Source organism: Stigmatopora argus, chromosome 13 (genome assembly GCF_051989625.1).
Source record: "Stigmatopora argus isolate UIUO_Sarg chromosome 13, RoL_Sarg_1.0, whole genome shotgun sequence".
Taxonomy (NCBI): Eukaryota; Metazoa; Chordata; class Actinopteri; order Syngnathiformes; family Syngnathidae; genus Stigmatopora; species Stigmatopora argus.
This window is the reverse complement of record NC_135399.1, coordinates 6713916-6739984: the sequence shown is the minus strand read 5'-3', so window position 1 is coordinate 6739984 and position 26069 is coordinate 6713916. Positions and strand designations below refer to the sequence as shown.

General features: G+C 39.4%; 1 protein-coding gene across 7 annotated transcripts in view; it reads right to left on the bottom strand.

Moving 5' to 3' along the window:
* Positions 1-3470: 3470 nt before the first annotated feature.
* Positions 3471-26069, bottom strand: part of LOC144087431 (uncharacterized) — a 49663-nt gene continuing 27064 nt past the window's right edge. The window contains exons 13-14 of one of the 7 annotated variants that reach the window (XR_013304740.1): positions 12271-12383; positions 3471-3578 (exon numbers count right to left, since the gene is read on the bottom strand). The gene's annotated coding sequence lies outside the window, so the exon portion shown is untranslated. Of the gene's footprint in view, positions 3579-7229; positions 7350-12270; positions 12384-17209; positions 17337-26069 lie in introns of those variants that run through there. The other 6 variants (XR_013304741.1, XR_013304742.1, XR_013304743.1 and 3 more) reach the window with 6 other exon arrangements.

The window sequence follows — 26069 nt, the reverse complement described above, 5'->3', positions numbered from 1 at the left end:
CCTGTCAATGGTAACTAATGAGTAACCATGCTGCCTTTTAGCCGCCCCAAAAAACAATCTGGAATTATTATTTTTATCATGCTTATGCAGTTTCTATTTAAATTTCAACTTCACACTACATAATCAATAAAGTAATCCAGTTGCACGTCTTCCCGGTTTTCATCTATGGCAAAATAACATCAATAACTACTAAACCCAAGTGCGAAAAATTGATTAATGCTGTGATGATCTTCACATTAATTTACTGTAACCCAATCCTCTTCAGTGTCAATCAAAAAATATATTCACACTTCCATGTTATGTCAATTTCATTTTCTAAACCGCATATCCTCACAAGGGTCGCAAGGGGTGCTGGAGCCTATCCTAGCTGACTTTTGGGCACGGGACTGGACACCCTGGATCGATGGGCAGCCAATCGCAGGGCACAAGGAGACGGGCAACCATTCACGCCCACACTCATACCTAGGGACGGTTTAGAGATTTCAATCAGCCTACCCTGCATATTTTTGGGATGTGGGAGGAAACCGGAGCACACGGAGAAAACCCACGCAAAATGTGAGCCCGATGCGCTAACCACACAGACGCCGGGCCGCCACGTTCTGTCAACGCACCTCAAACACTTATGACGAGGTGCAATATGATTAGTTATTTTTATAATTGTCCTGTCACAGGTACTATTTATTGGACAACGTTCATTAAAATTGCTTTTAAAATGGGTAGGAAAAAAAGAAATAAAACGGTAGTATGGCAGTCTACCATATCAGCGGTCAATCATTTCACAAAATTTATTCCCATGGATTCTTTAACCAAGTGTCCTTAAACTTTATAAGGATGAAGATTGTTGATCAAAAACTACTGCACAAAATGGATGGATAGATTCAGGTGTGGTTTCTGAAACCAAAAGTCCCAAATGCTGAACTGTACTTGATAACTGCACTGTAGTGGATTTGAAAAGAATTACTTGAACATTTTAGTCAGTCAATCTTTCACATACCACTAAAAGGATCCCAGGAACCACTGCTTGTACTCATGCCACACATTGATAACCACCAGTGTAAGCATTCTCTACAATAAATTCAAAATGTGTTAATAAGGTTAATTCATTGGATTGAGAGGGTTGGCAGTAAATGGATGTCTCTTGCTGTCAATGGCAGTTAGTGAGTTAAAAATAATACCCTTTGCGTGTATAACAGTAGCTTGGAGGACCCTAACCCTGATCTATATCTGTAACTAGATTCATGTGTGCCTTTAAACTATGAGCCACTTTTATGTCACACATGATGAAAAGCAGATTCTCCAAAAGTATCAGATAATTAGCTGATAATGTCATTCATCCTAACGACTGGGTGGTGCTTGGGGCCTCCGGCTCTCAAAATTTGGCTCCAAGAAATGGCCCGTCCTATTTTTTTATTCTATTTTTTACATGTTTTGCACCTCCCGTGTGTCATAAAGTGAATTACGGGGCATGCATGGTCACAGTGGCCCACTCGGAACCGCCAAGGCCTTCCCCTAGCTCACCTAAATCTCAGAAACACTCAACACCTCCATGCAAACGGAACCGTTTATGTTTATAAAAGTGGATGAAAATGGTGCAACGGAATTTATGATGGGATGTTCCCCTCGCTTGGCTTTCTGTTTGTGTGTTCACGCTGTGCAGGTGGAACGCTAAATGGATTGACATGTGTTCCGACTCATTCATGGGGAACATAAAAATAACCCCGTCGTCCCAGGAAGCGTCACCGCTTGAGTTTGGAGATTTATCTCTCTTCTCCGCTTGATTGCTTCATAAGTATGAACATATCACATTATTGATGCATTAAATCAAATGTAGATCCTTAAAAATGTAGAGCTGGAAAATGGATAAGAAAACAGATTTGATGTCCGATTGTAGTGGAATAATACTAGTAATAAATTGGCTGTCGTTTATGGCAGTTGACTGGGAGTCAATAGTCAACCACAATCAAATTCCATTGGACATCCATCGCCATCAATGTCAGTGAAAATGTCATTTCTATGATTGTCAATAGGCGTGAAGGAGTTAAGGGCACCAAGCAACCAAGAAATTCAGAGCTAAACAAATATTGCAATATGTACTACTGAGACGAATAGAAAATGTTTATAGACCTCTTGAAAAGTCAAGAAAATGAGAACAAGTACAACTTGGAGTAGTACTTGCTTTAAATGTATTACAGGCACTCTCCATTTCTACAGCCTTCAAAATTAAAATATGAAAAAGATGTTAAAACATGTTTCTGGCATTGAGTTTTAATGAAATTGATGTTAAGAGTTCAAGTAGCATTGGGTAATTGTCATGGAATAGCCTACTAAAAAAGCAATTTTGACACTATTCACAAACCTACAAAGTCAAAGATCGCAAAACCAATACAACTCTAACTAAAGATTACAATCAAACTGCAATTCTTAAAGCACAAATTCAATTTTTTGCCTTATCGGATTCCTTTGTGTAGAGGTTCAGACCTCCGTTATCATTTTCTGTACATAACGGCTGAACGGTGAAGTGAATCGCAGACGTAGAAGAAGAAGAATAAAAGTTCAAAACAGCCTAGATTGCCCAGATAATGACATTTCGAGAATTGCCAGCAAACATGAGATAGTCTAAGAATAGATAAAACTTTTACCACCACTTACAATGGTCACTTCATGAAAATACTGCCTTATAATGAAGTTTTCTCCATGATTACTCATCTTCTAATTACCTGAACTGCTCATCCTCACGAGGGTCGCGAGTGGCCTATTGCCAATAACCACATGCAGAAGGCATGGAAAACCCTGAATCGGCTACCAGCCAATCGCAGGGCCCGTTGAAAAACTCAACCATGCATTCATTTACTAATCGATTACATCACATTCAACAACAAAAACGCCCCAGCGCAATTTACAGTGTCCAACTAGCCTACCATGCAAGTTTTTAGAATGTGGGAGGAAACCAAAGTACCCAGAAATAACCCACAAAGTCCCGGGGAGAAAATGCAAGCTCTACACAACCTTGAGTCGAACCTAAGACCTCAGAACTGTGAGACTGACGCGCTAACCACTCACTCACTGGGCCACCCACAGAAAATGATTTTTTAAAAACTTTGTGTGATGGTATTTGTCGAACAAAACTTCCATTGAATGTCTAAGCACAAAAAATATTTTAAGATACCAGAAAAAGGAAATCTAGCAGGAATTTAGTTAGTTATAAACAAGACCTTGAAAAATAAAAAATAAAGACTCAGGAAACCAGGCTTGATAATACATAGGAAGTGGGTATGTTAGGTGGAACCCCCAATTTTAAGCAAATTTTGCCAATTTCCTTTGAATATGTTGGAAAGAATACACCTACAAGCCAGTTACACTTTGCAAGACATCCCCCAAAAAACAAAGTAGTACTATTTCTGCTGGCAAAGTCATAAGTTCAATTTCAGACTTTCTTTTCTAGCTTAGTTTTTTTAATTGCGAAATGTATTTCCCGAAGCCAGTTTGCTAATAAACATCAAATCTGTAAGCCTACCTGCCTCTGTCTCTCTGTCTTTCCATCCAAAAGCCACCGATTCATCCATCCAGTCTCCAGAAGTCTGAAAAGGCACACAGACTCTGTCATTCTTTTTTTAAGTGTACAATTTACAAGACATCTAATCCATTTTGACTAGGTTTGTCAGAAATGTTGAACATTTAGCGCAGTCAATGGCACCGAAGCATAATCATTTAGCGTATTTTCTCGCATATTAGCCGCCTCCACGTATAAGCCGTACCCTTAAAATTGTCTTAAAAACGTGGAATTTTTCGATTTCTTCTGTATAAAACTGAAGAATAATCATTTACTGTATTTTCTTGCATATTAGCCACCTCCACGTATAAGCTGTACCCTTAAAATTACCTTAAAATCATTGAATTTTACAATTTTTCCTGTATAAAACTGAAGGATAATCATTTACCGTATTTTCTTGCATGTTATAACGCACATGTGTGTGTCAAAGTGGCGGCCCAGGGGCCAAATCTGGCCCGCCGCATCATTTTGTGTGGCCCGGTAAAGTAAATCATGAGTGCCGACTTTCTGTTTTAGTATCAAATTAAAATGAAGAGTATAGATTTATATTAAATTTCCTGATGTTCCCGCTTTTAAATCAATAATTGTACTTTTTTAATCAATTTTTTGTGTTTTTAGTTCAAAAATCATTTTGTAAAATCTAAAAATATATATTAAAAAAGCTAAAATAAACATTGCTTTAGATCTATAAAAAACTGAATATTCAGGGATTTTAATCCAGTTCTTTTAATCCATTTATTAAAAAAAAATTCTAAATATTAGATCTAAAATGGTCCGGCCCACGTGAAATCAAGTTGACGTTAAAGCGGCCCGCGAACCAACCCAAGTCTGACACCCTTGTTATAACGTATAAGCCGCCCGCTTAAAATCGTTGAATTTAACAATTTCTCCCGTATAAAACGCCCCCTGATCCACAATTTTCACCTCCATATTTACAATCCATTTTTTGGACATCTATTGGCGTCAAAGGCCACCCTGATGTCGGAAATGTACCAACACTGACCGCATTTGTCCACTAGGCGTTTGGTCTTCTTGATTGACATTTGATGGCTCCACACCAGAGAATTTGAGCACAAGTGCAATCATTTCTGCGAAACCGCACCATTCCTTTCGCATACACGTAGCTCATGTAGGGGAAATGACTGCTTAATTAATTTAATTAGCGCTGAACTACACGCGTTTCCTCTCTAATGACTTGACTTGCCAATTTTCCCCCTCGTCTCCACCGCAACGCCTCCGAGCACCGCGTTCGCAGTAAATAAAGCGACGGTACGAAGACAATGAGATTAAAAGCAGCCCTGGTAGGGCGTGAAGAAGCCATCGCTCAGATTTATGTCATCTCGTTTTTTAAAATAGATCTCAGTAATTTGATTAAAAGGGATTGACGGCCTGGTGAGTTACTGTCAGCGTGCCAGAGGCCAAAGAGTGGTTTTGATTTCTCCCGAGAAGAATCCTTCACCTCCCTGGCAGTTCTTTCAATACGAGGCCAACGTCTTTCATCCCAGCCTCCGAGCCAGCTTTAATGCTTTGCAGATTCCTTTGCAGCTCCGACGATATTTTACCGTCATCGTTTTAGTGGCTCGCCGGATTGACTTTCAAATGCTTTTACGTGGTGATTTATGTCTTTGGACTGCACAAAATCCATGTAAGCGAGCGCAACAGGATGACCGGCTACGTGGGAAAACTGAGCCTCATTAACGCATATAATGTTACTCAAGTTTGCAGGTGCATGACTATCTAGATAAGAGTGTGCCAAATATAGTTATTTATGATGACAAGGAGATGAAAATGTCAAGAAATATGAAAAATGCCTTGTTTGAGGAAAAAAGTGACTAACCACATGTACTTTTTTTTGTTATTTTATTGCTGTGATCTGCTCACTTAACTCATTGGCTGCCATTGACAGTAATAAACGAAGCAGAGGTGCTCTAAAATGAGTTGTTTCTACATTGACCATGCATTAACATTAATAACACATGAAACTAAGGAAATCATCAACAGCATTCTTACAATTTTAATGTTTTTTTTAATACAAAGTTACTCATTGCTGCCAATGACGAGGATATTCGTCCATTTGGGGCTGGCTGATAGCTTTTTATCACTGTCTATGGATCCATATAACTGTCAATTACAGTGATTAGAGATTTTGGGGGGTTTGGAGGTCGCTTCAAATCAAAATCAAATCAAAAGCCTTTATTGTCATCATACACAGATGCGTATAACAAAATTGGTGGTGCTACTCCACAAAGTGCGTTTTCCCAGTATAAAAACATAAGTAATATAAAAATATAAAGAGTCACATCCTGGCAAGGTAAATTCTAAAATATTGCACAAACTAAGATATTGCACATTGTTATTGCACACCCCCAAGTTAATGCAAAGAAGGGATTGTGTGTCATGCTAACGCAAGTTCAGAGTCCTGATGGCTGTGGGGAAAAAAAAACTGTCCTCAAGTCTATTTGTCCGTGCTTTGTGAGACCTTTAGCATCTGCCAGAGGGCAGCAGCTGGAACAGGTTGTGACCAGGGTGGTATGGGTCCCTGACAATGTTCTGCTGAGGTAGCGAGGGCTGGCAATGTCATCCAGTGACGGCAGAGAGCAGCCAATGATCTTCTGGGCGGTGTTGATCACTCTCTGCATGGCCTTTCTGTCTACTGCCGTGCTTCCAGCGTACCACACTGTAATGCAGTATGCCAGGATGCTCTCCATAGTGGCACTATAGAAGGTTACCAGAAACTTAGTGTCCACTTTCGGGGTATTTGACCCCTTGGTCACTTTGTTGATTTTGGCTCAATTCCACCTCGCTTTCTATGGATTTTTTTGGGCATTTACTGTTGATTTGCGATCATTTCAAGGTCACTTGCTGTCCATTCTGGCTCACGTCCTGTGGATAACAGGTCACTTCCTGTTGATCTTGGGGCATTTCTGCATCACTTCCTGTTGATATTCCGCCTTTTTTTCTCCTGATTTGGGGGTATTTTTACGTCGCTTCCATAATAAAGAACTAAAAATTCCCACGAATGATAAAATAAACCACTTCTTAATGGATTGCCTTTTGATTGCTGTCAGCACTCAAAAGAAGGATTGCATGTATCGCCATCAATTGCAGCCAATGAGTAAATAGCTAATAAATTTAATGACTTCGAGACAAACCACTTAACGTCACAGGTTTTGATCATTGCGCCAAGTGGTACATGAATTTTTGATCACTGTCATCAAGAGACATATGACGCATTGAGCCTAAGCAGATGTGTAGCACCATAAAAACATTTTTATAACTTCACGCAATAATTTTGCTTTACCACAACTGAGAAACCCAATGAACAAGTATCTGTTTGCAGATAATTTATCAGAATTGAAAAGACGTATAATACATTCATTGACAGACTCTCACTGATTTGTTTATCCAGTTCTAGAACAGGCCTGATCCCAAACAGGATATCCTTGTTTTATTTCTGGATGTGAATAGGGTCAAAAAGAGTAAATTTAGCTTAAGTGACTTTTATCTTGCACCTATATGAAACAACAATTTTCATCAGAGCGGAACCATGAATTGGCCATCCATAATTCAAGAAGCAATCAGCGTGGTGACGAAAAACTGCTGCATGATTTGTTCCCCGGCGCTGACCCGCATCAACCGCTAAGAATAGCACCGATGTCTGATGTGTCTGGTTAATGTTGATGGCAGATAGGTCAACATCAAACACACTCTCCACTTCCTGATTCTGTGGGCATGGGTGTCAAATTCAAGGTTGGGGGCTAGGTCAAACCCGGCACATCCTTTTGTGTAGCCCGCAAAACTAAGAGAATGAAGAAAACGTGCATCCAATTCATGTTTCCTGCTAAAATCAAATTCTAATGGATTTTTTCTTGTTCTCAATGACATTGAAGATAGCTAAAATCATGTACTTTTAACTCTTTCCATTAGACGCCAAATCATGTGGCTCTATTTACCCTTCGGCTGTGAATTTAAATGAGTTTAACGTTAGTAGATGTCCAATCCATTTGTTCCTTTGTTGATTTGCTATCAACATCTATGTGTGTACATCTATGTGCATGTATGTATATATGTACGGTCTTTTGGTCGCCCGGAAGGTAAGTGATAATTACCATTTAAATCGTTGCTTAAATTCCCCAAATACAAACTGCCAATGACTATTTAGTCATACTTAATGCCCTAGTAATTATTAGGCTAAAGAAAAGCTCCAAATTTCCCGGACTTTTATTGTGTTTTGTTGGAGAACTTGCTAAGACGCTGACTGACGTACGTAGCTTCTTAAAGGGACACCGCATGTACATACAAACTCTTATACACTCAGTGAAACTGCTCATGGCCATCGTTGGCTTTTATTGATGCGTAGACCGTCTTGTTTTACCTTGTTTTGTCGTCGGTCTTTTGGTCGTCAGTCTTTTGGTCGTCAGTCTTTTGGTCGTCAGTCTTTTGGTCGCCCGTTGTCGCGGTCGGGGCGACCAAAAGACCAGCGACCAAAAGACCGGCGACCAATTGACCGCACACGAGAGAAACCGGTCCCTAACGATTGGAAATGAATGGAAAAAAAATATTCAAGAGCTGAAATCTCGATGGCCTCGCTTCTGTTAGACTGCCCCGAGGCAGCTGTGGCTACCAGATTAGCTCGGCGCCCTCTTGTGCAGAGCGAAAGGCTGTAAAGTGTCTTTGAGTGTTTTGAAAAGCGCCACGGTGTAAAGGACTTTCCTCGTGGAGGGGAACGGGATCTTGCCGCTCCACGCCGGGCTACTCACTGCAGTCTGGACCCCTTTTTGACCCTTTCAGGTAACAAAATGACCTATTTGTTCTTAGGTAATCCCTCACTTATCACGGTTAATGTAGACCAGACATGACCGCGATAAACGAAAAACTACAAAATATTTATGTAAAAAATATATTTTTTTAACTCCAATGCTGAGTCCTAGTAGCAAGCGGAGGACAGGGGAGTGGTTTCTGCTTGCGAGTTTCAGCGTGGCTTTTCAATTAAAACAGCCAACGGACATTTCCTCCCCATTTTTATTTTTGCCATAAAATGAATTAATGGAATAAAGCCGAAAGGAAGTTTTATAAAATGAAAATCATGTGCAAATTTATAATACAGTGGTACCTCGAGATACGAGCTTAATCCGTTCCGGGACTGAGCTCGTATGACAAGTTACTCGTAACTCGAGGTAAAGTTTCCCATTGAAATGAATGGGAAACAATTTAATTCGTTCCAACTCTCTGAAAAAAACACCAGAAACAGGATATTGGATTGAAAAAAAATGTTTTATTTCTTATAATTCGCCATATATTGACAAAGTAATAAATAACGAGTGGTTTAATAGAAATAGTGTTTAATCTAACTAAAATTGGCCGGATTTCGCCGAGGGGAGAGGGGCTTCGTTTTTTTTTTTCCTCCACACAACGCACTCGTAAACAGAACAAACACTCCACCCTCACGTTCGCTATCGATGGGCTGTTTGCTGTCGTACTATTCCCTTCAAAATATTCCGAAAATGATGCACACAAATGTCCTCACAATCGGAGAACGCACGACCACTTGCCAACGAGCAGCAAGCAGTCTTATCAGCGATCGCCCCGCTGCTCATCTTCTTCTTCTTCTTCTTCTTCTTCTTTTTCACCTCAGGCGCCTGAGGATTACCCTCAGCAGCGCTAGGGCTGCCACTGGAACACGGATAAGTTCATCCAGGGAGTTGCCCAAGCCGCGATGGTAGCGTTCGGTCATTAAGGCCGGACAGCGGAGCCATAAGTGTTCAGACGACTCTGTTTCCTCGTCGCACAGGCGGCAGCGATCCGAGTCGGATTTCTCATGGGAGCTACAGGGGCGCTGGCTAGCGGCTCCTTTTAGCTTGTAGCATCTGTGTTCGCGTCCCATCGAACGGCGCCTATGATAGAGTTGCTACCGGGGATACTTTTGCGAGCACGAGTATACTTCATTACCCAGAAAGCCCTCTTTTCACCGCGCATGCGCGTTGTGCGTTTCCTGGTCTGAATAGCTCATCCGGTGCTCGTAAATATTGTTATACACGAAAGATATGCCAAAAAAAATGCCATGGCAACCTGGCTTGGTCGCATCACGAAACTTTGACCGCATCACGGGCGAATTATTCGATCGAAATTTCCCCCGTAAGACGAGCATTCCATATGACGAACGGTCGTATGACGAGGTACCACTGTATAGGGGGGAATGTTGGAGTAATCATTATTATAAATGTGTTTGCAATGCTTATTTGGGAATATAAAGCCTTATAATAAACATGCTTACTATATTAATCAATATATTTGCTTATTAGGAATAGTAATGCTCATCCTAAATGTGTAACATAAAAGCGATCAACAATATATATATATATTGTTTAATATAGTTACACATTTTTTTAAATATACCTAGTATATAAAACCAGGACATACTTTTCATAGAATTAAAGTGATTAAAAACGGAAATAACGACATGGTACCAACTCGAAAACGTCTTCATTTCCAACTCTTTCCACAGGGGGGAGCACAGACAGTGAAGCCTTCCTGCATAGTCCTCGGACGAGTGTTAAAAAACCAACTCTAACAATCCAAATTTTTGGTACCGAGCCCTAATTTGTTTTGTAGTTGGTTTCTACACAAGATGTAACACAAATTTGTTGTATGTTACACAAATTTTTGTGTAAGGATCTAGTGAATAAATGCTTGTGAGAACAAACCCTCATTTTTTTTTTTAATGATTCAAAACTCAAATTCAAAGCAAAATGGCACGTGTCCCTCACGCGGCGCTCGACGTGGACGGCCGGAGGAAGCTTTTAAATGCAACGCGGTTCCGAACGGCGTGGGCTGGCCGTCCGCATTTGAAGCGGGCAGAGAACATCGCCACGGCGACACGTAAAGTTTCCCTGCTGGGTCCTTGCTACGTACAAACAACCTGATTGCGTTTGTTTCGACGCGGCGGCAAGGAATCAAGTTTCGATAGTCCTATTATACAAATAAATAGTTACATCTGAAAAGGGTAAAAGCTCTGCATACATACACTCGCGTGCTCCTCAAACAAGATTATTACGTACCCCGCCAAAAAAAGTCTTTCCAATGTCAGATACCAGAAGTTCCTTCCGGCAGACGTCGCGAGGAATTGCCTTTTTATTTGATAAACCCTTAGCAAAGTGTGTGTTGGGGGGCTTGGGGAGGGGGGCTTAATAAAAACCAAAACACAGGATCTGTGGCGATCCAGGCACACTCATGTGAAAAAAGCAGGAATGACAGACAGTAGAATGGGAACGGGAATCCTAAACGTTCCGGGTAGAAGCAAAAAACAAAAACAAAAAAACAATTGATCACTTGCAAGATTTGTCCAACAAAACAAAACTACAGTTCTTCATGAATTCAATATATTCATTTACCCTCTTTAAGATCTGGAGTTTTGTCAAGTTATTGTGTGTTTTCTTAAGACTAAACAAAGGTTGTTGTTTTTTCTTTTTTGATAACTTGTGGAGAGAGACAAGGCCATATAGCTTATCTGTACCCTGGATGCTGCGAGAGAGCGCCCCTACCATCCTCGAGCTTGGAAGAGAAACCTAACCTCACTCTTCCCACACTCAAATGGGGCCGTAGTTTGGTGTAAAACAATGGCGGCTAAGAGTTGCTCTGTCTGCTTCTGATTAAAGTAAGCATGCCCTGGTAGCTAGCGTGCTTCTGCATTCCTAGCTCCACTTCACCGAATGTGTTTGGCTTGTAAGGACACGTTTACATGCATGGACCAAAAAAACAAATTTCCCATCGAATCGCTCTTTTGGTGAATAAAGACCTTACTGACAGAATGTGGAAGCATAACAATTTCCTATGGATTTTAACTCACTATAATGCCGCTTTGGCTCCACGTCTCTTTGTCTTTGTTCAAATACCTCTTGAAGTGTCAATCATAGCAGGATCGTCAATTCCGCATTTTCTGAAAAATAAAGCTATATTCATCCGGATGAATATAGCTTTATTTTCGCAGGGTTGCGGGAAAGTTGGGGTCTATCCCAACTCACATAGCGGAACAAAGCACATTCATTTCTTTCAATTATAGAAATAGAGCAGGGGTGTCAGACTGGTTGGTTCGCGGGCCGCGTTAACGTCAACTCGATTTCATCTGGGCCGGACCATTTTAGATATAATATTTAGATTTTTTTTATTTTTATAAATGGATTAAAAGCCCTGAATATTCTGTTTTTTAAAGGTCTAAAACAATGTTTATTTTAGCTTTTTAAATATATTTTTAGATTTTACAAAATGATTTTTGAACTAAAAACACCGAAAAAAATTGATTAAACAATTACAATTATTGATTTAAAAGGGGGAAAATCAAGAAATGTAATATACATCTATACTCTTCATTTTAATTTGATCCTAAAACAGAAAGTCGGCACTCAAGATTTACTTTCCCGGGCCACACAAAATGATGCGGCGGGCCAGATTTGGCCCCCAGGCCGCCACTTTGACACATGTGCACTATAGCATCCAAATAGGCACATTAGAGATGCAATAGAACTTTTGAAAAACCTGAATCCGATCAAAGGATATCCGATCGTGTTCCAGACCAAATAACTCTGAAGAAACCGACATATTTGAACGTGGATTCAGATCAGAGACGTAGAAATAGAGCCATCATTTACTTGCTCGTTCTTTACACACAGTGCTCACGAAGAATGTCGGTGCCAGTGTCTGGTGGGAAATTATGAAATACGTACTTGTGCAAACTTGGATAGCGACAATTTCATCACAGCGGGAGAAGAGGATGAGTGTCAGGTGTTAAACTTCAGACTTCACCACAATCTTGCCTCTGTTTCACCACTGATACAATCTGGAAAATTGGAAAAGTCATCAGTCAAATTTAATCTGTCGATGTGTAAATGAACCTTGCAAAGTAATTAAGAGCAGATTTATCTCATTTCCAAAGTTAGTGTATCCATATATTTGTATATTTATAATTGAAATACATTTCTGGAAATATGATAGGCCTGGGTCATGTCTAAGAACCAACCATCCTGTTCAGGGTTGCAGGAACCTGGAGCCTATTCCAAGCTGACTTGGGCCAAATTGCAACTGCACAGTGGACTGGTAGCCAGACAATCAATCACAGGGCATTTACTGAACTTGGGATTTGCAACTTTGCATCATGGGAGGAAGTGCTAAAAAGTGGATTCAGACCAGGGAAGTCCATACAGTTGTACCTCAACTTGTGAAATTAATTGGTTACAGCATTCATTTCAGAGCAGTACTACTTTATATGTAAATTCTCTAATTTATTCCACGATCCAGAAAAAAACTAACAACTAAACCCTTTAAAAATGATCAAAATGTTGTATGAAAGATGTTAGAAATACCCAAAAATAAGGAAAAAAAATAAGACAATTATTAAGTCATTAAAATGACACTAGAACCCCAAACCAAACAAAAACAAGTGCAACTCTTCAGCATTATCACCCTATCTCTTTTTCATATAACTCACACAGAGCAACAATAATATTTAAATAATACCTCAACATGAGAACCCAATTCTTTACAATATGCAGACAAATCATAAATCTAATGACATACCTACCCCAATAATAAACCCACAATTTCAAATTAGTATGTTAGCCATACTGAGAAAAACTCAAGAAACAACTATGTGAAGAATCAGGAACTCACCAGTAGAGAGACAAGGAAGGTCCTATCTTGAATCACAAATTACTCTTTGGTCACTTTAACACAAAAAGCTACCTTTTTAGGTTTGATCTGGACCAAACATGAATATGCCTTTAGATTCTACCAAAACAAAGTTGAATGAGTTCATTCAAACCAAACCAAACAACAAACATTCACCAATCTGGTGTCTTCAATGTGTAATCAGTTGATTGCAGTCAGGTGATATGAGAGTACAACCAGAATAAACCAATCAGATTTGCAGACCTTCTCTGTACACTTTCAGTTAGAACCAAAATGGCAGGATCAATGTTCAGTTACTTTGCCCTAATATCTGGAACAAATTCTCAGAAAACATCATGTTTGTGTTATTTTAAGTTTGGGTTAAGACCAATGTTCCCTCTAATTTTTTGTTTGTCTGGGCAGAAAAACAACCTCCCTGAGCACACTGAGTACCAGTGTGAGCAACATCATCATTACTCGCTAAGGGCACACACCAGTATCACACGTGCCATAAGCAGGTGCATGTCTACTACACATAAATGATTTAGTCAGAATAAAATGTAATTATTAATATCTATGAATGGGCGGCCCGGCGGATGAGTGGTTCGCGCGTCGGCCTCACAGCTCTGGGGTCCTGGGTTCAAATCCAGGTCGGTCCAACTGTGTTGAATTTGCATATTCTCCCTGGGCCTACGTGGGTTTTCTCTGAGTACTCCGTTTTCCTACCACATCCCAAAAAGATGCATTGTAGGCTGATTGGACACTCTAAAATTGCCCCTAGGTATGGGTCTGAGTGTGCATGGCTGTCCGTCTCATTGTGCCCTGCGATCGGCTGGCCACCGATACAGGGTGTCCCCTGCCCCCGCCCCAAAGTCAGCAGGGATAGGCTCCAGTACCCCCACGAGCGATAAAGTGGTTCAGAAAATGCATGAAAAAATATCTATGAATAAAACATCTTCATAAATGCCATTAGAATATGCACAAATCCGACTTAAATTTTACCTTATTTTACACATCTGTCCTTCTCACTTCTCATTCTCGTTCAAATGACTTGCTACTGCCACTGGCTGCCGCATGAACAGCGCCATCATGAGGAATGAGGGAAAAAAGTTTGGATTTTATTTTGTGCGCACCATATGATTGCTGCTGCGCGGAGAAGACGAGAGTAGTGCGCAATTGCGCACACGCGCAGCTTAGAGGGAACATTGGTTAAGACACACTTAATCACTGCTGCCTTTGACTAAAAAGTATCACTTTCCAAATGTTCTAAATTTGAATTATAGAATGTTAAAATTTGCCTGCAGGGATGCCCAATAAGTCATTATTGTGATGTGCACAATCAAGTTGGATTTGCATCACTTACATTGAATAAGGTTACAAAATAAAACTAAATACACACTAAGTATAGAGTGTATATATATATATATATATATATATATATATATATATATATATATATATATATATATATATATATACACATATAAATATATATATACACATATACATATATATATACATATATTTATATAAATATATATATATATAAATATATATATATATATATATATATATATATATATGTCTTAATATATATATATATATATATATATATATATATATATATATATATATATATATATGTCTTAACATTCATGTTAAAGAGCCTGACAGCTGATGGGAGGAAGCAAACTATATTAAAACTCGCAGTGTTCAAAGCAAGATACAAAAGTAGCGGTTCGTTAATATTCCATAAAATGCGGTTGTTGAATTGGGCATCCGGACCTATAGTTAAAATCCAGGTACTGTTTTCTTCTTTTTACGTTCATTTTTAAAATTCTAAAGATTTTTTATGGCTTAGATTTGTAGGGCGCACATCCATCTTGATAGAAACATTATGGTTTCAAGCGGGGATAATCCACCGAACTGGGTGCTTGGTTTCAGGGCATTCGAAGCGTTCCTATTACTGCATGAAAAGCATGAATTTAAATCTCAACATGAACAATGTGAATGGCACGAACTTGAGTTAAATTGAATTTCCTCTTCAGGATACGTGTTGAAATCTTTTTTTTTTGGTCTGAGACAAGTAGCTGCATTGAATACATCATAAAAGATGGACCCTCACCTCAATGTTAAATACATATTTCTTTTCATATTTTAGTTGGTGTAAAGCAGGTCACTACTTCAAATTAAGTTGTGAGTGTGAATAACCACCAGAGTCTCATTGCATTGTTGGAAACCAAACTCGGCGTCCTTTCCTGCTAAACAACACCGACGCATTTTGGGATGCAGCCCATGGTGGGAAAATAAAGGTCCATGAATTGTCTGCTCAAGTGAGCTTTCCTGCTGGGGATATCTCATCTTTCTTTCCACAAATACTTACTGAATGATAGATATCACCTAGCACGTGTGTGTGTGTGTGTGTGTTTGTCGGTGGAGTCCTGGAGACGGCACAATAATCAAATAAAAACTCTGGCGAGTTCGCAGCAGCCATCGTTGGACTTTTTTTTTGATTTGTCATGTTTTAACTCATGAGGTTTGTAGCCGTCACGCCAAGGCATTCCTCCACCAATCCTTACAAGAGAGGATGATGGATGAAGGCCCAAAATACACTGAAAATAAATGTTTGGCTTTGGTTGTTGCAAAGCCTATGTAAAATGTATAGATATTGGTTTTGATGCATTAGAGTCCTTTACAGTGTGCGGTTATGAAAATGTGTCTGCTGGTTGATTTATTCCCTTTTAAGCCTGATAATGTCTTTAAGTTTGATCCCTTTCACATCTAAGTTTGCCAGAATCATTTTTTTTAAATGTCTTGGAATTCCTTCACTCATTTATCCAACCATATCAACAGAACTATAAAATGCTGTTAAAATAGATCTACTTTTTATGCTTTTGGTAGCACCGTTTTAGCATTATTTTGACAGCCAAAAATTTCTGAGTGAATCAACAGCGCCTCTACTGATTGCGGTCAGGCAGTTCCTCCCACTTTCCCTCGACTACTTCATGACAGTTCATCCAAAATCCATCCAACACAAGCAACTGACATCTTAATGACCAATTAATGGATTTCTACGCCCATCGGTTCTTACAGCCAGAAACCAATTGATTTTGAACGGCAGCCATTGCGAGATGTTTGTGGTCGTGGAGTCGAAAAGCCACAATGGTCCAATGTTTTCAATCTCAATGATAACTGGAATGACTTAATAGAAATTTGTCGAGTCACTGGACGACTGTCAAGTTCCTCGCATGCTTTTTTTTTTGTTTCATACCATTTCTCTGCGGCTGTAAACATCGCAAACATCCTTTGCTAGGACGCTCGGTCATTACCGTACTTTATGACCAGGTTGGATGTGTTACAATAGATACACAAACCAAGATAAGACTCCAGAGATGGAACTGGTTTTGAGACTTGAATCATACGTCTGATTTTTAATGAAAACCTGCGTCTTGGACCGTTTCTTTTTTTTCCAAAGGATATGACCACAAAATAGAAAATAAAACTATTTCTCATGATTGACCTCATAAATCTTTTGAAAAATTCTTTCCCAAAAGCCCACGCTTTGTACCGCTAATAGTATCTGCGCAAAAATTTCCTGATTTATTAGATCCTCGACGTTTCACAATCGGAGAAAAAATTGGCCTGCTGAAAAATGCACGAACACAGCGAAAAAGCTCCCATGTTGGATGGAAACGCATTCCTGATGTTGCAACAGGAGGGAAACTACAGGCACGGACGGCAATGTCACAGAGGACCCCGGACGCTAGTCATGGGTGGGTGGACAACGTTTTTTTTTTCAGGAACGGCTGTAGGCGGTAGGCAGGGGAGGATGCTTCAAGGTGATGGCTCACAATATCAATAGACTATGAGACAGAACAGCGTGTCATGCTTACAAAAGAAATCGCATCTTGGGAAGTAATCATTCCCTTCTGGGTACTTTTATGAGGGCGGAGGACGCCTGTGCAATATAAAGAGAAAGACTCTTAAATACCAACGTACCCAAAGCGACATCTTCGTCATTGCATGGGAAGTCGTTGAAGCTGGCGAAATGTCTTTGGTCAGTTTTTCTTTCAAATGGCAGACTTATCTTCTTCTGTACTAGTTAACAAAAAGTACCTCAAATAAACTGAAAGACAAAAAAATATGAAAAACGGGCAGACATCTTAATGTGGAAGATGGTTCCTTAAGTCTTTATAAGGCAAGGTACTATTTAGGATTGTTTGATAAACACTTGTGGTGACACAGTGGGAAGGTGGTTAGTACTTCTGCTGACAGTTCTGAGATCAATACTGGCCTTTGCATGTTCTCACTGTGCCTACGTGGGTTTTCTCAACGTACTCCGGTTTCCTCCCACACCCCAAAATAATGTGTGGTCGGCTGAATAACCATTTTAAAATGTCTCTCACGATGAATGTGTGTGTAATTGGTTGTTTGTCTGCACGTGCCCTGCTGTTGTCTGTGAAACAATTCAGGATGTAGCCCACCTACTGCACATAGTGAGCTGGGATAGGCTCCAGCTCCCCCACGACACACATGAGGATAACCTGGAATGAATAGTAAAATAGTAAAAATTGTAAAAAAAAAAACGTTGTCTATATATGTGAATATTACATTTTGGGTGAAGTTGGCCACAATATATACATTTGGTTTGACAAATGTGGCCTGTGTGACCTAAAAATGTGATATCCACATATATGAATGCCAGGTCCCAATTATATATATTTATTCATTCATTCATTTTCTGAACGGCTTATCCTCAAACCCTCCTCGAACTCTCAATCTCAGAATTGTGAGGCCCACGCACTAACCATTCAGCCGGGCTAAATATATTTAATTTTATTAAATATATAATTCACTCATTCATTCATTTTCTGAACCGCTTTATCCTCACTAGGGTCGCGGGTGGTGCTGGAACCTACCCCAGCTTACTTCTGGCACAAGGCGGGCGACACCCTGAATTGGTGGCCAGCCAATCGTAGGGCACGAGGAGACAAAGAACCATTCACGCTCACACTCTAGAGTCAATTTAGATTGTCCAACCAGCCTACCATGCGTGATTTTGGAATGTAGGAGGAAAGTGGAGTACCCGGAGAAAACCCACACAGGCCCGGGAAGAACATGCAAACTCCACACAGGTGGATCGACCTGGATTTGAACCCAGGACCCCAGATCTGTGAGGCCAACAGGCTAACCACTCAGTCGCCGGGCTGCCCAAATATAAAATATAGTTATAATTGTAATCAATTATGAATAAATCAAATGTCAAATGTAAATTTCTGATTAAAAAAATACTATTTAAACAATTTTTTTAAAGCTCTGGTTATGGCCTCAATAACACTAATGTTTTTGTTGTTTTTAAACTGTATTCTATGTATTGCCTGCCATTGACGATTCATACGTCATCAACGGCAGCCAATAAGATTAACAAGACTTTTTCCACAAAGGGTGCATATGATAAAGGTGTTGTTGTCCTTTTAAGGTTGTAATTGGCATTCAACAACGCCAGGTAAAGAAAAATAATCCAATGACATTTTCAGATTATAGAAGATTTTTCTAAAGCCGTTAACAAGACGGGGTCACCCGAGAGTTAGACTGTTTACAATTTATCACAGGATTAGAATGAGCTCGGATTTATGTCCTGTGAAGAGAGTTAAGTAACTCCACATCCAAAAACTGGAATCGGTGTATTTCCTGCACCCATTCCAAGCTTGTAGATGGAGACAGAGCACATGACACGCTCTCGAATTTGTTATTCTCTTTCATGAAAGCTGAAGTATTGTCTCCGTCGGAGCTATGCGAGGCTCCAAGGACGTCTGAGGAAGCCAGCCATGTGTTTGTTTGTCTGATGTCCATTCATAATGGATCTGGATTTCCAAACAAAAAGAACACATCAAAGCACCGATCGCCGATCGTTACATGGGCGAATTCCGGAATCACGTTACGCGTAGGAAATGAGCTAAACGGCATGAAAGGATGGCGGGTTTAACAATAAGACAGATGGATACAAATGAGCGTGGATTCATGGTTGGTCTCCTTAGACTCTTTTGTGTTTTATTGCATTCGGAGGGAGAGCACAGTTGAAATGATCTTCGGTTAAATTATGTCTCCGAATGCTTGTTAAAAAGAAAGCACTGCAAACAAAAATGGATTCTAGTGAATAGCAGCAATCCAATTTTATACATCTATTAGCGGATGTCTACCTGTTTCTCAAGAGACTTTTTGTTAGGAGTGATTTTCTAACACACTGATATTATAATTATGGACTACATGGGAACTTTTCAAACCATCGAATAAATTGGAATCTTTATTTCTTCGATGTTCAAGCATGCAAAAATCAGGTTAATTTGATAGGTTTTGTGGCATAAAGTACACTTTTCGTGAGTCTGAAGGCCTCCATTTTGGGTTTACCGGGCGACTTTGGCAAACTTTTGTCGTAAATAAAGTTGATAGGTGTCCAATCCAATTTGGATTAGATGGCTAGTAGGGTCTAACAATTAGTGGATTTGGATGGATTAGCACTATCGAATCAAGATCAATCAAAACGCGAAACATTAAAATGTCTCATCGACAAACTACATAAAAATATTAAAATTGCTTTGTACTGTTTAGAGCTTTAGGTGAAACGGAACTGATTGTGTTAAATGTGTACACAAACCTTGAATGAAATTGAATGCATTTTTGTAGACTGTAACATTGGCGAATGTCATGTAAATGTGGCAATTTATATGTGGCAGATATTTTCCTTATATATTTTCTTTCGGTCCTTGACATGTTTTCTCTCTGTTTACACGAATTGCTTGTCTTGCTGCCCTACTTCTTGCTTCACTTCAATTCTTTTATGTTGTTGAATTCAACGTGCCAAAGGGACTAGCTGGAGATAACCCATTGGTTATAATCTTGCATATTTCCACATGCTCAATAAATAACAAATAAGTCATCCAAAATGATAACATTCCAAATTGTGCAGCCTCAAACCTTACTTTCCATTCAACAGCTACAGTAACGGTCCATGTGAGTACCAATTATTAACAGCAAAATATGACCAAGCCTAAATGAAGGTGGCAAACACGGCTTTCCGGTTAGCCATGCTTCAAGCGACAGGAGGTTATGACCTATTTTTGCCAGGACTCACGTCTCGAAGACTTCCTGCATTGACATTTACTAGCCTCGTGATGAATGCGGACGTCCGCCACGGATTTTATCTCCTCGCCGTGTCAGTCCTGTCCAGCTTCTCGCACCCCACCCCCAAAGCGTCAGCAACAAGAAAGCCATCTGGACCTTGAGTTTGAGTGGCCTTGTAGCGCCACAGGACTATTTCCCCCTATCATTTTCCCCATTTATCAGTCACACTACCAACACCCACCATTGATGTGCAATGATCCTGAAGCCAAGGCCCTTCTTTTGATATGGAAACAACGCAATCCATCAGCGACTCCCCTTGAGCTCAAAGCCCACCAAATGACATTGAATGTAATTGTTTGCCATGTGAGCGCGATCTGTCCAGTCGCTCCCGCTTTGAGTGTAATTTGACATTAAAGGTGTGCTCAGAAACAGACAAATGAATGGGGCCAAACATTAAACGTCTCCGTGATTCTTCTGGAAATCATTTGGCTCAATGCGAAGGCCTCGCCGGGAGATAACGCAAGAGACGGCGCGACTAACGTAGCGGCGGCTAACTGGAAGTAGATCTATTACTCAGCCAGGCTGTCCGCTTTCCATCCCTCCGACGAGAGCTTAACCCTGAGGGCGAGGCGGCTCTCCACATGTGCAAGTAATTTGTATAGAATAAATAACGGTATGATCTTATGATTGTCAGCTGCTCCGGGCTTCGCTCTTGGCTCGGACAAGCTGTCGGGGTAACCGCGCCAAGCTCTTAGGCCTCAAATCGGAGGTCCTCGAGCGGCACATTAGGAGTCGTGCTTGATCTTAACTTATACGGGAGTGATCATTAACGCCTGCTAGCCATCAGGTGAAATAATTAGAACTCGCCAAGGAATTTGCGTTAAGGCCAAATGTAGTGAGAAAATGTACAGAAAAACGTGAAAACATTTTCATGCATCATTTCTTATTTCACGGGCTGCCATGGATTGGAGGTCTTGTCAATGGCAGTGAATATGTGAAGAATATATTTAACTATAATACAGTATTGATTCTTATTCGCGTATATTACAAAATCTGCCATGATTCGATTCAGTTCAGGAGCCAGCGAATCATTTAATACGATGTACACATTCAAGACAATCAGTTACGTTCCACCCCCCAAAAATTGCTTTGATTTTAATCAGTTTTGAGCGATTCGTTGCCAAACCAATCAGTATATCAAAGACCACGAACCCAGTTGGCGTGAACCAACTAAATTTTAATTGCATTTCTTCAATTTTTCAATTTTCATTTAAAATAGTATTTTTGCATTAAAAACGGGACATTATTATGTTGTATATTGTTTCTTTTTCAATTTAATGAAGATAAAACTTTATTTACCCATTAAATGCCAATTTTTTTTCACTCACATTTTTTCATTAAAGATCAGGAAAACGCATTTCTTCATTAGAAACAAAAAAACTAAATACTTTCTTTTTATTATGTGATCGGTCACTTATTTATATATTATATACAATTTGATATTCTGTCTTTTCTGTAGTTCTCAGTCTTTAATTAAGGACTACAAAAAGTGTATTTAAATTTAACTTTAGCAAACAACATGAACTTGATCCACATGATTTATTCTGGCCAATCGGTTGAGTGTTTTAAACTTAATCTACACCAATTTATTCATTCATTCATTCTCAACACCGCTTATCCTAGTCACGGGGTGCTGGAGCCTATCTCAGCTGACTTCAGGAGAAAGGCGGACTATACACCCTAGACCTGGGGTGCTCACACTTGAGGTCGACAGAAAGGTAACTCAGATGCATTTGATTATCAACAAACGGCGCTGAAATGAAGCTGTTCAATATCAAAGGAAAGCCTTAACAAGTAGCTGTGACAGATTGTAATTATTATCTGAGGCTATCAGCACCACATTTAGATCCTGATCAGACCTTAATGATTGATACTTGAGTCTGATATACATGTTCAAATAAAGTGTGAGTATTGCATTGGGCACAGCCAGAATAACACCAAAACCAATCAATCAGACGCTTGCCTGCACCAAAATCAGGCAAGTGAACCACTACACCATCGGGTGACTAAACTAATTTAGAATTTTCTTGTAAATCACCCGATATAACCTCCACAAAAAATGTCTTTACTCGATCGTTGCTGCATGGACAAACAGCAACATCGCCTGTGAGTCCAGAATAAACCGAGATGACGAAATGGAAAAACATTATGACAATCTCATAGATAAATTAACTCCAGAACATGTATAAAATGGGATACGGAGAGTGTTGGGTGACTTTAAGGTGCAACAAAACAGATAAGACCTTGGCAATGCAACCTCCTGTCACCATGGAGACATTAGAGGGAAGACAAAATAGGTTATTTTTGCAGGGGCTCCTGATACATAGCGACAAGGACAGGGAGGAACGAATAGCGAGTACAAGACAAAAAGAGACGCTCACATATTGTTAGCACATGTGCTGGCGGTACCACAAGCAGAGTTCGATTAAGGGAGATACATTTGTTAGAGAAGAAAAAAAGGGTCTGCTTTATTCCCAGAAAGCTTGCAGATGACATTAAACGAGGCCTTGTTTTCATCAGAGACACCTTACAGAGAGCCGATGGGAGGACGCTAACGAGGCTACAGAGCGGATGAATACTTGTCAGGTGGTGACAAGGGCGCAAAAAGTGTGTTAACAATCTGGTCAGGATAGAACTAAAGGACAGCGTGGTTTGAGAACGGATTTAGAAGGATTTACAAAGCACAGTGTTGAATGTTATTTAAATAATTGATTATATATGTATATATATTTTCTACATAATATTTATGAATTAATTGAAGGGTCAATTTTTTTGTGAGGGGGGGGAATAAAATCAATTATTTAAATATCTTTATATATATATATGTGTGTGTGTTTAAATTTTCTACATAACAGAATTTAAGAATTAATTGAAGGGTCAATTTTATATATATAATTTTATTTAAATAATTGATTTTATTCCCCCCCTCCCCAAAAAATTGACCCTTCAATACACATATACACACACATATATATATATATATATATATATATATATATATATATATATAAATCCATTATTTAAATAAGATTGTGTGTGTATGTGTGTGTGTGTTTAAATTTTCTACATAATATTTATGAATTAATTGAAGGGTCGATTTTTTGTATATACTCACACGTGTATATGTTTTTTTTAATTGCCCATCACAAAGTAGGTGCAGGCAACACTAATACTACTAAAATTGGATGTTGAATAGGAGCGTCCACAATTAGTCCCGTGGCCAATTGTTTGAGACCTGTGTCCTATATAAATGCACTAAGGAATAAAATCATAAATTCCTGCATGAAAGTGTTCATTTTAAAACATAACAAAAGTATTTTACAAGACAAAAGGGAAATACAAATGAAGAAATAAAAAATGCAATTAATAGGCTAAAAAAGAAGGTTTGAACAATATTTAAGTGAACGACTTATCATCATTCAAAGAGATTTAATTACTTTTCATAATGAATTCTTCAATAAATCAGGGCCTTCTAAAGGAAACAATAAGTAGCTGCATCAAAGATAAGTTGTCACCACTCCAAGTGAAAATAGTGTTTTTGTTCTCTTTTTGTTAACTCGCTGAATAACCGCTGCCATCCCTCCTAGTTAAAATGGAAGGAACATCAGTGGCACTGAAACGCAATAATTCTTTGGTGTTTTTTCACAGTTTTGTCACGAGACTCAGAAATCCACCGCCTAAAAATCAGTTGTTTCACACACTAGTGAATCTGCGTCATTCTTGGGAGTCGTTTTGGTCACAGTGATCGCACATCAAACTTTCTTTTGTGTTACCTTAGTCCATTCACTTCGCTCCCTGTTCAATTTACAAGTGTTGAAAACCTGGGCGGCTCGCAGCCCGGCTAATACGAGCCGCAAACTCGTTTCGTTTTGCATATCGGGAGCCCGGCCTGATCGCTGCCATGTGCCTCTGAAACTGCTGCCTAAAAGTTATTATTAAGCTCAAAAGCCTACGGCAAGTCTTCCACTTTCCATATTGATGAAGAAAGAGCAACACATGACCTCATTTCTATCTCCTCGCTTGTACTACATGTAATTTATCATCACTCTAACAGCCGTCATGTAACTCGATTACTCGGTGCTATTATTTTACAATACCGTGTCCTCAAAGTGTCCGCTAACCAACCCCTAACACACACATGCATGTACTTACGTACATATCATCGGAATATGGAAAATTCTTTTCGGCATTGACAATGCACATCTTTCAACACTGCGGGCATCACAAATGTAGCATTTTCCTAACGTGGTTTTACAATGGAAGAAAGAAGACTTTGTTCTTCGGTGTGACAAATTGGCGAGGATGCTAGCAAGTGCCTTGACAACCCAAATGCAGGAAGAAAAAAAAGGTTGAGCAGAAGGAATTAATTACGTCTACGTTTAGATTTAGTCGGTTTAAGTGTTCTTTCAGGGGCTCCAAACATTCAGAGCAGCTCTAATTAATTCGTTTTCATCGAGAAAATTGACAATCAAATCCCAGTTTTTCAGGGAATACGGCCAGTGTACCTTTCAGGCATTGTTTTTTCTTCTAATTTTGGAAAGGAAAAACAGGAACTAAGCTTATTTCAGTTTTTCATCTCATGTGTCAAAAATAAATCAACCAATCAGTGTTTGATACATTTTCTTGATTGAAAAATGGGAAACAAGCCTCAATGTAGCTGCAGAATAAAGAAGCAGCAGAAGAAGAACTTCTGGGTCACTTGAAGAAAGCCAAAACAAAATAGGGCAATTTTTTAATGAAATGTGTTAAATAAACTCATAATGGAACAACATAAAAGGCTTGTTTTAATTTTTTCAATTAGCAATGAATCGGGGAAACAAATTCTAAGGATTAGATGGGTTGCTTTCATTATTAAACCTTTTCTGGCTTTTTAAATTATGGTCAGCCATCATTTTAAAGCTCAATTTCTGTAGTATTTGATAGCATTTTGAAGATCCAAGATCATATTTGTTGACATTTGGAGATGTTAAGGTTTGCAATGACCTAACCCTGAGGACATTCATCCATTTCTTAATTTCCCCAACTAGAACTTTGATAACTCAGAAGAACTAATCTTGTTTTTTCCAAATGTGTTTTGTGAATATGTTTTACCTTATCCCATTACTGAACCTTTTCTGACTGTCTTTCTTGTCCATCCATGTACAATTCTGCTTATCTGGTTCAGGACCTAACTTCACTGAGTTTTAGGGAAAAGAAGCTAACAATCTCGACTGATTAGCCAATTAGTGGGCAACCCTGATCTGATTTATTACCCCAAATATAAATAGAAAAGATCATAAGTGACTGTGTGGTAACCTCGGTCTCAGTCTCAGTCCCCACCTTGTGGACTTCCTGTGTGTGGCTCCAGTTTCTTACCTAGGTCTACAATGTCTTCTGTGTCTTGTGTCTGTCTTGCTACTGCAACCAAGAAATTTCCCGAAAACGGGATGAAATAAAGTTCTAATCTAATAAATATGGTAGGATTACATGAGCATGGTGGGTTGGTTGGTCGGTCAGTTGAACTATTTCCTTTCCCTAAGGACAGATGATTAATCCAACCATAGCTCTTGTCATCCTGATCTTATTTCCAGACTATTCAGCCATCAATGCACTTTCTACATCACATATCCTCTTCAAGGTTCCAGACAGCCAAAGCTGATCTAAATTGACTTGCGGACTGTATCCAAGACTCTGTCTA